The following is a 15,008-nucleotide window of genomic DNA, read 5'->3' on the forward strand; positions in this document are numbered from 1 at the left end:
CTTGGCTTTCCTCTGGGTGCTCCGATTTCCTCCCACGTTCCAACATGCAGTTCATTAGCTCAACAGGTCACATGGGTGCAGTTGGGCAGCGCAAGAAGGACCTGTTACCGTGCTGTGTCTCTGAATAAAAAGCAAACACGAGTGCAATGGAAAACTTGGTTGCAACGGTGTCAAAGGGACAAGGCGAGACATACACAACATTCACAAGAAAAACGTAGATGATATAGGAAAGATCACAACTACAACAAAAATGCAATTGCAGGTCAAAGTGGTCATAGCTAGCATTTCTCTGCTGTGGTAGTGATTAGGGTTGTATGGGTTGGTTCCAGAACTGAATGGTTGAAGGGAAGTTGCTGTTTAAAACTTCTAATAATTAGAGGAAAACCTGAGTTGGGCTCTGCTGAAGCAAACAGAATAGAGTTTCCTATTTTCCACTTTGCTGAAGTGTTGTGCAAGAAACCGGTTATTTACATAAGACAAGGTCACATGTATCCAGTTACCTGTTGGAAGCTTTCTCTCTGCAGCTATTTGATAACCTACGATACTGAATCTCTTGTGCTGTTAACGAACCAATAAGTGTCGTTCCTTTCCAAACAGAAAGTTGCTAATCTGCTTCTTTTCTTATATATTTTGATTATTTGAAGACAAATAATGAGACATTATTTTTACACTTCCATAGTGTACATTGGTTGATGCAGTACATATGTGAGTTTTCCTTAGGTCTGCTGTGGAAAACTGGCAGAATTCCTGGGTTGAAAGGAATATGAAATCAGCCGTGATGGACTGGTGGAGCTGACCATTTGGACTGAATTAGCCTAATTCTGCTCCTGTGTCTTATGGGCTTATGGTCACTCCCCTGAGAAAGTTCTATAGAATTTCTGCTCCACAACAAAACTTGTGAAAGCAAATATGTTTCCTTCAGTTTCTGAATCTCACTTGGTGCTCCGGTTAAAAGTTTGGATAAAAAGGAAGGAACTACAGTTTCTGTTTACTGCTTTTTGACAGAATGCCTGCAGGCATAAAGAATCAAGAGAGAGACAGCAAAGGGGACAACACTATCATTCAAACCCAAAAATCAACATCTTTGTTTTCTGCCCTTTAACCATTGTTTTACCTATCCTTTGTGCTCCCTTGTGTACCGTGCATTTCTGTTTTGTAAACAAGCCTGGTTCTTAAAGCGATAAATGTGAAAATAGTTCTTAAAGCAGTAAAGTCAAACACAGTTCTTAAAATGGTAAATTCGAAAGTCCAACAGATTTATACATTCAATTGGGAGGGACTTCTCTGGAGAAGGATTTCTTCATAGACGCGACTTTCCTGCTGGTTCTGTCCAAAGGATTCATACTGAAGGAAATAAACGGCTTAAAACAACTGACCTTAATTTCTAAAGAGCAAATTCTGCATGAACTACCTTTCTCCTTTGGCAAGAGTTATCTCGATGCAGGTCGCTACTTCTTCAACGAAGACTCAATAAGGTCGATCCTTTATTAAACTGACGAACGATACCACCTTCTCTTAATCCTTCAATCCTGTACTTCGATGAAGTCTTCACTCTCCAATACTACTGAAAAGGTACATTAACAAATCTGGCAAAAAGGGTAAACTGCCAATTCAGCACTATTGTACCTTGCAACAGAACGTAACACTCCATTTTAAAAATGAAACTGCATCATAAAAACAAATACACAACAGAACGGAGACATTGACAAACGTTCTAGTTGGAAAACTAATAACTAACTGCGTCACCAGAGATCTTCCCTTTTATACTCGTGGTGCACATGTCATCACATGACCTCATATCGGCGGGAAAATTACATCAGGTGACCTCCAAAAGACCATTACATCATTCTCACAAGATCACCTTGAGGTATGTAACAACTCCTCCAAAAAAAAGAGTTGGTCCCTTAAGGAACAAAACTTTAACAATTAACAATTTACACAAAAATATACAAAGGTATAAAATTTACAACGTACACAATATATACAGTCTTATCTTTCAGCACTTTACAAACTAATTTACAGCATGAGTGTTACAAATGTTAAAATAAGATTTTTTTTCTCTTTCAGAAGGTCATGAGTTTCCAGGACCTTCTACCTTAAACAGCATTGGAAACAGAGTTTTGTAATATTTTTAAGGCAGTGTTAGATAGATTTTTGGTAAGCCAAAGTCTAAAAGGTTACTGCAGGTAGGGTCATTCAGATTAGCCATAATCATAAGGAATGGTAGACAATATCAAAAGGCCAAGTGGCTTACAAGTGCTCCTGATTTGTTTACGTGTAAGTATTCTTGGTACTATATTAGGTGAATCTAAGCACCTATTAAAATGGAAGTCAAATGAAAATCAGAACTGTAAGGACATTTTCTCACACATACAGGGTATGATAAATATTATGCATGAATTTTATGTAAGAAAGCTAACTTTCCTTATAAATATCATTCTTTGTTATTTATGACACTCCCACTGTGTGAAACCCAGGGGTTCATGTCATCAGAAACATACAGCACCCAAAAATAATCTCTAAAAAATGTAATTCAATCCAAGGCAGTCATCTAGATCTCTCCAGCTTCACACTGCATGTGAGAGTAGAGCAAGTTTCCAGCTCAGTTCCCTGACCGGGAGAAAGAGAGAACTCAGAGGGCCACGAGTGAGGTACATTAAAGGTTTGGGAAAAGACGTTGAAAGTGCTTTGAAGAAAGTGTCACCAATAAGTTAATGTGAGACTTCAGTGAGATTGTTGAGGCTGATCATTTTAGGCCTGTATGGCAACAGTACGTTTAATTCTGATTCTCAAAGACACCTGCACTTCATTAGGTTTGCATCCAGTCACTTCCAGTAATTCCGCCCCCCTCCACTTTCTCCCTTTTTCGCATTCCCCATTTTGACTCCCCTCTTCTCTTAATCTGCCCATCCCCTCCTCCTGGTGCCCCTCCTCCTTCGCATTCCCATGTCCACTCTCCTCTTCAATCCGATACCTTCTCCTACTGCCCTTTGCCTTATCCACTTACCACCTCCGAACTCCTCACTTCATTCCCGCCCTCCACCACCCACCTTCCCCCTCACCTTGGCTTCGCCTATCACCTTTTAGCTTGTACTCCTTCCCCACCTTCTCATTTGGCTTCTTCCCCCTTCCTTTCCAATCCTGATGAAGGGTCTCAGCCTGAAAGATCGACTCTTTATTCCCCTCCATAGATGCTGCCTGACCTACTGAGATGCTTCAGCATTTTGTGTGTGTTGCTAGGTGACTGTATACTGTATGTCTCCGGAGAGTTTAGCACTTACCAGGGCTGAGGCCGGCTGATTTGGTCTTCCAGAACAATCTTTGTATTTTTCTTACTGGATCAACAAATGGGGGTGGATCGGAGCTTCACTGAATGTGAAGACACTGATGCTCGGAACACAGCCACTGAACTGCATTGACCTGTGCAAGTGTTTGCCGGCAACTCATTGTGATCAAGTGCTAGAATGCAGAGAGCTGAGAAGTTATGTGTCAAAGACCATATGTGCCTTATTTGCATTTGTTTAAGATATTTGCCATTTTTCCAGAGTTTGCACAACCTTGTATAATATTTGTTTCCTTTGAAAAGGAACAAGGAACATATGCTGTTATTAACTTTTGCACACAGAGCATTTTTTTATTCATGACTTTGAAGTATAAAGTTCATGGCAACTAGACCCTATAAAACCAATCATCAGTCTCTTAAAGAATGTTATAAGCTTGCTGGGCACGTGGACTCAAGGTCGCTAGTTCGAATCTCAACTGTGGCAGTGTGTTTGTGCCCTTGAGCAAGACACGTAATCACACATTGCTCTAGTCTGTGCGAGCAGTGGCGCCCCACACAGACTTCCAATCTGAGCCTTGTAAGGCATGAAAATGCCCGACACAGGCCTCTCATGGTCTGAGTCGACGTTCCCCCCTAAGCTCACCATGGTGTTTCTGTGGCTTCTCTCCTGCTCCGCTTTCTTTGGAGTCACTTATGGTAATATCACTTGAAATTAGAATTCTACTTTTAACCATTGGAACGGAGGGTGCCGTGTTGAATGCAATTGGCAACATCTACATAGAGCAACTGCTTCTCTCCACCCAGGTGCAGGCTGCGGATCTCCACCCATCACCCCGGTTCTGTCAGGCTACAGTCGAATTGTTAATGGTGAACAATCAGCAGCCATGGGCTCTTCTCAGCAGCTGCCTAGAACTCTGAAAATTAAAATAAATGATGCCCACGAAGCAGGAGAGGGCTATAAGAAGATAGCAAAGCATTTTCAGGTAGCCGTTTCCTCAGTTCGTAATGTAATTAAGAAATGGCAGTTAACAGGAACGGTGGAGGTCAAGTTGAGGTCTGGAAGACCAAGAAAACTTTCCAAGAGAACTGCTTGTAGGATTGCTAGAAAGGCAAATCAAAACCCCCATTTGACGGCAAAAGACCTTCAGGAAGATTTAGCAGACTCTGGAGTGGTGGTACACTGTTCTACTGTGCAGCAACACCTGCACAGATATGACCCTCAAGGAAGAAAAACTTTCCTGCGTCCTCACCACAAAATTCAGTGTCAGAAGCTTGCAAAGGAACATCTAAACAAGCCTGATGCATTTTGAAAACAAGTCCTGTGGACTGATGAAGTTAAAATAGAACTTTTTGGCCGCAATGAGCAAAGGTATGTTTGGAGAAAAAAGGGTGCAGAATTTCATGAAAACAACACCTCTCCAACAGTTAAGCACGGGGGTAGATCGATCACGTTTTAGGCTTGTGTTGCAGCCAGTGGCACGGGGAACATTTCACTGGTAGAGGGAAGAATGAATTCAATTAAATACCAGCAAATTCTGGAAGTAAACGTCATACCATCTGTAAAAAAGCTGAAGATGAAAAGAGGATGGTTTCTATAACAGGATAATGATTCTAAACGCACCTCAAAATCCACAATGGACTACCTGAAGAGGCACAAGCTGAAGGTTTTGCCATGGCCCTCACAGTCCCCTGACCTAAACATCTTCGAAAAACTGTGGATAGACCTCAAAAGAGCAGTGCATGTAAGACGGCCCAAGAATCTCACAGAACTACAAGCCTTTTGCAAGGAAGAATGGGTGAAAATCCCCCAAACAAGAATTGAAAGACTCTTAGCTGGCTACAGAAAGCGTTTACAAGTTGTGACACTTGCCAAAGGGGGTGTTACTAAGTACTGACCAGGCAGGGTGCCCAAACCTTTGTTTCAGGCCCTTTTCCTTTTTTTGTTATTTTGAAACTGTAAAAGATGGAAATAAAAAAGTAATCTTGTTTAAAATATTAAAGAAATGTGTCATCTCTAACTTCATGCCTTTTGGAAATCAGGTCATCTTTTACTCGCTTAGCTATTCACAGTAACAGAAATTTTGACCAGGGTTGCCCAAACTTTTGCATACCACTGTATTTAGAGAGACAACACAGAATAGGCCCTTCCAGCCCTTCGAGCCACATTGCCCAGCAACACTGGATTTGACCCTAACCTAATCACTAGACTCACCGGCTGGTGGCATAGTGGCATCATTGCTGGACTTCAGCGCAAAGGGTCCCGAGTTCGAATCCAGCCGGCTCCCTTGCACGCTTTGCATCCATGCTGGGTTGAACGTCGAGCTAGCAACTTGGCCTTGTAAAAATATGAAAGCCTTAGAACTGTTGAAATTGCTACAAAAGGCCAGATAATTCTGTATTTATATTGCATCCTGTTTGGTTAATAGACACAGTAATGGGCAATACTTGCTGCTCTTTGCTCAAAAGGGGAAGTCATATGAAGAGCTTTCTCTGCTCATCCCTGTTCCACAGATTAAAAAGTAAATATGTTTGCATTCCAGTTTTAAAAAAACAGGATTATTTTCTTTAAATAATCCTGTTTTGCTTTCAGTCACCACAACTCTCAAAAAAATTATCTATTTTCCTAATTTTGAATATTAGAGAGGTTTTCCTGAAGTGTCTTTAATTGAACTCAGTACCGTTGTTTGGGGTGCACAGTTTCCCTCTCTGTCCCACCCAGTCTACTCTCTTTCACTCTCTCCCTCTCTCTCTCTCTTTCTCACCCTCTCTCTCTGTCTCACTCTCACTCTCTCGCACTCTCTTTCTCACCCTCTCTCTCTGTCTCTCTTGTTTCTGTTTTATCTGTCCTAATATATGTTTGTCTGTTTTTATTTAACAAGCTTCACGTGAATTACTTTCTTAAAACCTTGATGTAATATGTACTTTCTACAATATGCTACTAAATCACTATTTATCTTCAACAAATCCAAGCTGGTTATTCTTAATTAATGTATTTTTGAATTCTTACTAATTGTGGGAAATTATAGATTCTCAGAGCTGATCCTTAAATGTCCTCATACCAGTTGGTTTATGATTATTTGGCCTATCTTTCTCTATCCTTTGATTAGTAATTCTCCAGTGCTAAATCGCAATTTGAACACTAAGATTACATTATCCTCCTTTACAAATTATTTCAACTGCATGGAGCTTCTTGATTCCTTCATTTTAGAACTGCTCCCTTCCTGCAGTGACATATCCCTCTGTGTAGCATCCAGATTCTCATTCCATTAGTACTTGCATCATATAATCCAGTGCTTAATATCTTGCTGCCATTTCATCTTGCACAATTCATCTCCGTCTCTCCTCTCACATTGGTTCCAGGCTCTCTTTACTTTAAATATTCTTCAAGAAAATATCTTATATCCCCATAAACTTCCTTACATTATCTTTTATTCATTTTTCAAACTCCCTTTAAGCAATTCTTATCCAACTTTTCAGATTTCCACATCATTTTCTAAATCCCACTTAACTGTTCTTGGTATTACAGTATTAGCCTTATTTCTAATCATATGTTACATTTAAAATTAAAGTTTAGTTTTACAGTAGTTATTTATTGCAGCTTTAGAACTTTGCTCTTCAACGAATTTCTTTGAATTCATGATCCAATGACGTTTGATAACTTCCTTGTTATATTATGAGTCTTGCTTCCTTTTACTCAATTTGCAATCTGGAGTCACTGTCAACTTTCAATAAAACTACTTCTGTATGGTGGAGAAAAACTTAAGATGCTTTTATGGTAATACTGAGCACCCTTTTTCCTCGTGTAACAGACTGATTCTGGTTGGCATTTCTGCGGCGGTTCCTTGATCAATGAAAACTGGGTTGTCACCGCTGCACATTGTGAAGTGAGGTAAGCCTTAACGCCTACAAAGAGAGAAAGAAATGTGCTGGTGAATCATTCTCTAATTCCTGAGGGATGATGCAGCTTTAACTGATATTTTTGTTCAAAGTTATATATGAGGCAAAGAAAAGTTGCTCTTGTGGGCATGAACATTGACCTAATGAGGGAAGATCCTTGCATGAATAGTTTGGGAAATCGTTGACTGGAAAGTACAATTTTCCCTCAACCCCCAGCCACCCCCCCTCCCCCCACCACTGATGAATCTTGGAGTTGCTGGTATCTTGCAACAAGCAAACTCTGTCACTGCTTTTGTTTTTCTTTTGTCACATACAGTACGAACGACTTTGCTATTGTTGGTGCCTATGACAAAAGCTCAAAAGCTGAAGCCAGCCAGAAATCCATGTCCATTGCTAAGGTACGTACCTCCCTGTAAAACTAGGAATTTGTTTGAATTCAGGTCAAATTTGGGCTACAGTACAGTTAGGATCCAAAATGATGTGCAGAGATGGATGCCATACAGACAGGACACAGGATCTTAGTAAGGGGTGTCCATTACCGAAAGTGGTTTCAATCTCCAATATGAATATGCCTCACCATGATAAACTTCATAGCACCAAGAATAGAATCACGAGATATTGATAACAAGCAAAAGCAAGAATTATTTCAGGTGCTGCTGAAGATGATAAAAGATTGTTACATATCACTTCCCTCAGGCGTTGGGGCCCCAGTTTCAATCAGATTAATTTTCCTCTGCACTAGCCCCAATACCCTGACACATGGGCCTTCCAGCAATAAATGTTACTTGCAGTGTAGTAAGTGAAAAGACAAACTCAGTCATAAGGACAAACATGAAGCAAACAGATTAGACATTTCATGTTGGAATGCATGGCATAGAGTGGCCATTGATCCTGGCGTCCTGTTCACTAAGGGTTGCCTGTAAAGCCCATCAGGGAATTTGATAATGTGTGGGTTGGTATAAGGTCCAGTCTTTGGGCTGTATGCCAGAATGCCAGTGTCTATATGACTGCACACACGGTAATGTTTGAACCTCTCTGTCCTGATAGCTGGACTGGCACCCTTTTCTCTACATGATTTGCCCTTTGTCTCCTTGTCCTAGATAAGGTTGGTGTATCAACAGATTACCAACGATTGCTTAATTCTTTGCAAAGCTGAACCATTTTGAGTCAATGATTTGGGATTGATTGCTGACACTTCTGAATGATGTTTGCATCTTCTTTTTGTCTTCTGACCATCGTTGTGTTCTGGTGTCGAGTGGTTTGCAAGAAGTTCATTAGCATTTGAGACAGATGTAGATGCAATGAGAAATTGTTGTCTATTGTGCTGAGGTGATTGCTGTTTTGCTCATATAGAGTTTAGAAATGAGCACATGAACTGCTGGCTTGATCGAAGTGTCTAGGCAACTGAAAAAAACTAATTATCCCAAAAAAGTTAATCAAATTCGGAAAGGAAAAACTGAAGATGTTTTATGCAAGACGACAGCACCAGTGTAATGGTAAACCACAGAATGCAGCCACTTATTTCCACTTCCAGCTTGTAAGTCTATCTATTTTTCTTTAAATTGCTGACTTTGTTTTCTAATGAAGGGCTTTTGAATTCTATTTTGAAGAAGCAATTCCCCATTCATGAGTGCAGCTCCATTGACATGAAATCCAGGAGAGTCTGAAGTTATCGGTCTCAAGCAAGTGCCAACTGTAAAAGATGAGTACTAGGCACAGCCGTCATCCATGTTCTCTCTGTTACAGGTCATTACACACCCCAAGTGGAACCCATCCACCATTAATTATGATGTTTCTGTGGTGAAGCTTGCAACCCCCGTTCAGTTCAACAGTCATGTGTCGCCAGTCTGTCTCGCCGCTGTATCTGATAACTACCCAGAGGGCATGATGTGTGTCACAACGGGATGGGGAAGGACTCGTGCTTATCGTATGTCAGTTCAAAACTTTACAAATTACAGTGTTGCAGTTCCGAGCTCTGTGCCTTTATACCCTTACCCTGACAGGGAGCAGTGGATAGATTCCCAAGATGATTGGCAATCTGGAAGGTTATGCTATGAATAATACTTCATGGCTGCAACAAGTTTCTCTGGTCAAGGAACAGGATAATTCTGTTCATCAGAGGGATATTGTGGGCTTCTACAACTGATCCAGTGATAGGGTGTTCACATTGTCATATAGATTGGAAATGGGTCTTTCTGCCCAATTGGTCCAAGCAGACTAAGGTACCCCATCCAATCTAGTGCCATTTGCTAATGTTTGGCCCATAACATTCTAAACCTTTCCAATCCACAGACTCATAGCCTTCTAATTCTTTCAAAACCATAGACCCATAATCTAACTCTTTCCAATCCATGGACCCATAACCTTCTAAACCTTTCTGATCCATGGACCCATATCCTTCTATTCCTTTCCAATCCATGGTCCCATAACCTTCAAAACCTCTTTAATGCATGCATCATAACTTTCTAATCCTTTCCAATTCAGGTACCTGTCCAACTGTCTTTTAAAAGTTGTCATTTTATTTGCCTTACCACTTCTGGTAGCTGATTCTGCATAGATACCACCCTTTGTGGAACAAAAAAGGTTGTCCCTCAAGTTTCTTTGAGATCTTTCCACCCTCACCTTAAACCTACGCCCTCTTGGTCTTGATGTCCCAACTCTGGGAAAAAAGACAGAATACATTCACCCTATCTTTGCCACTCATGATTTTATACCTCTCTATAAGATCATCTTCAGTCCTCTATGCTCTAAGGAATAAAGTACTAGCCTCTTCAACCTCTCCCTATAATTCAGTTATTCAAATCCTGGCAACATCGTTATAAATCCTTTTCACACTTCTTCCAGTCTAACAACACCTTTACTACAGCAAGGCGACCAAAAATGAATACAATATTCCAAAAGCAGTCTTACCAGCGTCCAGTACAACCACAACATGACATGACTTCCCAACTTCTCTACTCATTGGCCTGAGAGATAAAGGCCAGTACAAACAAAGCCTTCTTCACCTCCTCGTCTACCTGTGACTTTCACTCTGTTCTACACCACTCCCCAGTGCCCTGCCATTCACTGTGAAAATCCTACCTGGATTTGACTTTCCAAAATATAGCACTTCATATTTATCTGAATTCAATCTAATTTTCCACTTTTTGCCCCATTTACCCAGTTGATCAAGATCTCCTGTAATTTTTGATAACCCTTTTCCATTGTCCACTATACCATCTGCTTTAATGTTGAATGCAGACTTATTAACCATGCCTTGCAGATTATTATCCAAATCATTGATAAACAATGGGCTGAGCACAGCCCCTGAGGCACTCCATTTGTCATGTGTTTCTAGTCCAATAAGCAACCTTCTACCATCACCCTTTGCTTTCTACCATCAAGACAATCATGTATCCAATTAGCCAGCTCTCTCTGCATTCTATGTAATCTCACCTTCTGGAGCAGCCTACCATGTGGAACCTTATCAAAGGCCTCACTGAATTCCATATAAACTAGATCTACCACCCTCCCCTCATAGACTTTCTATGACACATACTCAATCAAGTTCGTAAGACATGATCTCCCATGCACAAAACCATACTGACCTAATCAATCCCTGACTTTCCAGATTGACATACATTTTGTCTCTCAGAATCCTTTCCAGTAACTGACAGATGTTAGACCTACTGCTTTATAGTTCCCAGGTTTTTCTTTGCCCCCTTCTTAAATAAAGGCACAACATTTGCTACTCTCTGTCTACTGTCTCCTCAGTTGTGGCTAACGATGATGCAAATATCTCAGACAAGGCTCCCACAATTTCTTCTCTAGTTTCCCATAGTATTCTTTGATAAACTTGGTCAAACCTGTTGATTTGTCTACTTTCCTACCTTTTAAGTCATACAGCACCCTTCTACTGTAATGCAGACTATCCCTAAGACAACTCCATTTAAATTTCCTAGTTGTTAAGTTTTCATGCAACTCTCAATGGGAAAAAAAAAACAGAGGAGAGATATTCATTAAGGACTTTGCCTGCCTCCTGTGGCTCCACACAAAGATATGTCTCTGTGATCTTTGAGGGGCCTTATTCTGTTTCTACGTTAATATACTTATACAATCTCTGTAGAATTTTGTTAATATTCTCTGTCAAAGTTCCCTCACGCCCCCTGTTTGCCCTATATCCCTCCAGAGATTTACTTGATCCCAGCTGCTTGTACCTAACCCATGCCTCCTTTTCTCCAGGGTCAGGGCCTCAATATCCCTCATTATCCAAGGTTCCATACTCCTGCCTGCCTAGCCCTACACTCTAACAGGAACATGCAGGTTTTGAGCTCTCACTAGATCACATTTAAAAGACTCCCACTTACCTGTGGGCTCTGTGCCAATAAACTACCTACTCCAAACAATCGTTGCATCCTCCTGTCTCATACTGTTAAAATTATTCTTGCCCCAGCTTAGAACTTGAACCTGTGGACCAGTTCTGTCCCTTTCCATAACCCTTTAATAACTAATAGAACTATAGTCACTGGTCCCTAATTGCTCCCTCAGTGTCTCCTTCCTCAGTCTCGGTCGAGTTTTGCCCTCTCCATTGTCGGGCCCTCAGTATACTGTCCAAGGTAACTTCCTTGAAATCACCTTAAGCCCTTAACTGTATGTATGTTCCTCAGTATTTTAGGAAAGTTTAAATCTCCTTCAAGAATACTCCTAGTATTCTTGCATCTCTCGACAATCTCCCTGCATGTTTATTCCTCTACTTCCCGTTCAAAATTGGGAGGCCTATAGTACAATCCCAACATTATTTCTCGGCTCCACCCACAAAGCCTCATTGGACATGAACCACAAACCTGATGCAGTCTGTCCATTCCAGAGTCATTTGTCGGGTACTCGACTTGAACATCAGCAAAGGCAAATTTTCAAAGAAACAGCAACTTAGAGGTATATGGTCATCAATCAATTTGTGCTGACATTGGAAAACATAGTTTTCAACAGATTGTGGAAAGAATTCCTGAGTTAGCTTCTTGCTTTATTTGTTTTAACGTAATATTATTGCATCATAGGATAACTTCACTCACCTCAACTCTGAACTGATACCACAACCTACACACTCACTTTCATGGACACTGAAATCATATATTCTGTATTTATTTATTTGTTTATTTATTTTTGCACAGGTTGTTTTCCTATGAACAGTGGCTATTTGTATTTGTTAACGTAGCTTTTTCATAAATTCTATTGTACTTGTAAGTGCCCGCAAGAAAAATGAATCTCAATTTGGCACACGATGACATAGACATACACACTTTCATGATAAATTTACTGACACGCTGACTTTACTTTTAATCAGACTGAATCAGTTATATGGAGGAGAGGAGCAAATCCTAGGGGCCTAGATAGAGTGCCGTGGACAGGATGTTTCCTAGAGTGGAGGAGTCTAAGAGCAGAGGGCTCAGGCTTACAATAGAAGAATGCTCCTTTAGAACAGGGATGAGGAGGAAATTCTCTCCAACCCCAGTCCTCTCAGGATCCCCCGTCACTTTTTGGGTCCTAAGAGCCACCATCTTCTTCCCACCTAACCTTCCCAGAACACCCTAACCCTCCACCAACTCCCCAACTCTTTCTGCACTACATTGACAACTGCATAGATGCTGCTTCACACCTTCATGCTGAGCTCATCAATTTCATAAACTTTGCCTTCAACTTCCACCCTACCCTTAAATTCACTTGGTCCATTTCTGACACCTCCCTCCCCTTTCTCGATCTCTCTGTCTCCATCTCTGGAGACCAACTATCTACTGACAACTTTTATAAACCTGCTGATTCCTACGGTTATCTTGACGATACTATTTCCACACGATATCCTGTAAAAACACCATTCCCTTTGCTCAGTTCCTTCACCTCTGTCGAGTCTGTCCTAGGGATAAGGACAAAGAACGGGGTTTCTCTTCCTCACCTGCATCTCCTCCATTTCCCGGACATCCACGTCCACCCCATCTTCCTGCCACCTGAACAAGGATAGAGTTCCTCTTGTCCTGACCTGTCACCTCATGAGCCACTGCACCCAACGCATCATCCTCCACAACTTCCGCCGTCTGCAAAGGGATCCAACCGCCAACACATCGTTACCTTCCCTCCACTCTCCACATCTTCAGTGGGATCCTAGCACCAAACACATCTTTACCCCCCTCCCCCACTATCCATGTTACATAGGGATTGCTCCCTCCATGATTCCTTTGTCCATTCAGCCCTCCCCACTAGTCTCTCTCACATATCCCTGCATGCAACAGAAATGCTACACCTCGCTGTTCACCTCCTCCCTGTCCTGGAAAGAAAAGCCTTATCCTGGCAATAGATACAGTGGAAGCACAAGAATTGAGAAAAGGGAGACAGGCCGGAAAGAGGTATAGTCAATCAGTAGGTTTATAAAAGGTTTCTAATGGCTGAAAATATACCCTTTTACTTTCATTGGAATATGACCCTTAAAAAAATAAAGCAAAACTGATTGAAGTATCATCTAACATTTCCACAGCTGCTAAACGACCTAACAAACTTCAGCAAGCTGCTCTTCCTCTCCTCTCCAACGTGAACTGCAGGAACTACTGGGGTAGCAGTGTCACCGATGTCATGATCTGCGCTGGTGCTGCTGGTGCCTCGTCTTGCATGGTATGAAACCTTTTCAAAGTACTTCAACCTCTTTTAAGTTGCAAAAAGGCAATGAGACCAAGTCTGAGGCTGTGACTTGTTTACAGGGTGACTCTGGCGGCCCACTTGTCTGTCAGAAGCACAACGTCTGGAACTTGGTTGGCATCGTTTCCTGGGGCAGTGGCTATTGCTCCACCAGCACTCCTGGTGTCTATGCCCGCGTGACGGAGCTCAGGGACTGGATCGATAGCACCATTGCTGACAACTAAGTGCAAAACAACATACGAAATGCAAATGAAAATAAATGTACTTCTTCAACATGAATTCTAAACCTGTGCTGTTCTTTAAGGCCTGTCTGGAAATATAAGTTATTAATAAATCTAAGTAATATATGAGTTATAGGGAAAGGGTGAATAAGTTAGCAGCATAGGAGAATGTGGGGGGATTTGCTGGAGATGTACAAAATTATGAAAGGTATAGATAGGTTAAATGCAAGCAGGTTTTTCTCCCTCAGAACACAAAATAATCTTCAGATGCTGGGGTCAAAACAACACTCACAACACGCTGGAGGAACTCAGCAGGTTGAAAACCGGTAATGCCAAACCCATGAGATAATCAATCTCAGGTCCTAAATTTGTACCGGACTGAGATTCTAGAAGCAGCTTCCGCAAACAGAAGTATATTTCAGCAACATGAGTGCCCTCTAGGTCATCGCTATCAACTAAGGATGAACAATATTTAAATTTTTAATTGGTGATATATTGCAGAATTGAAATTACATTTCTTTCCTGTTTATGTAAGTAGACATGGTTAAAGTTTCTGTTCAAAGTGCAAAGAAAGACACTCCTGTGTAATACATTTGTATTCTACAAAATGTAACAGAGTCCTCCACCTCCCCCAACATAACTGGTAGCAAATTTAAGGAATTTTGTAATTGCACTTTAACCGTATGGTAAAAATTGAGCTTTAAATTAGACAAATAAATCACCAAATTCTCTCTGTCATTAGAAATTTTGGGGCATTTGTGACAAATTACTGGTAGATCCATTATTTCCTATCACAAGAGGGGTTTAAGAAAAGTTTGGACAGGTACATGAATAAGAGGGGTATGGAGGGCTATGGTTTAGGGACCTGGCAGAAGACCAGTTTGGTATGGAGTAGATGGGCTGAAGGGCCTATTTCTGGGCTGTAGTGCTCTATGACTCTCTCA

At 41.2% G+C, this 15,008-nt stretch overlaps 1 pseudogene; it reads left to right on the forward strand.

Moving 5' to 3' along the window:
* The first annotated feature begins 3,927 nt into the window (after window positions 1-3,927).
* On the forward strand, window positions 3,928-14,067 carry LOC134356470 (chymotrypsinogen A-like; annotated as a pseudogene).
* The last annotated feature ends 941 nt before the right edge of the window (window positions 14,068-15,008 follow it).

This window comes from Mobula hypostoma, chromosome 14, assembly GCF_963921235.1.
Source record: "Mobula hypostoma chromosome 14, sMobHyp1.1, whole genome shotgun sequence".
NCBI classification, from domain to species: domain Eukaryota; kingdom Metazoa; phylum Chordata; class Chondrichthyes; order Myliobatiformes; family Myliobatidae; genus Mobula; species Mobula hypostoma.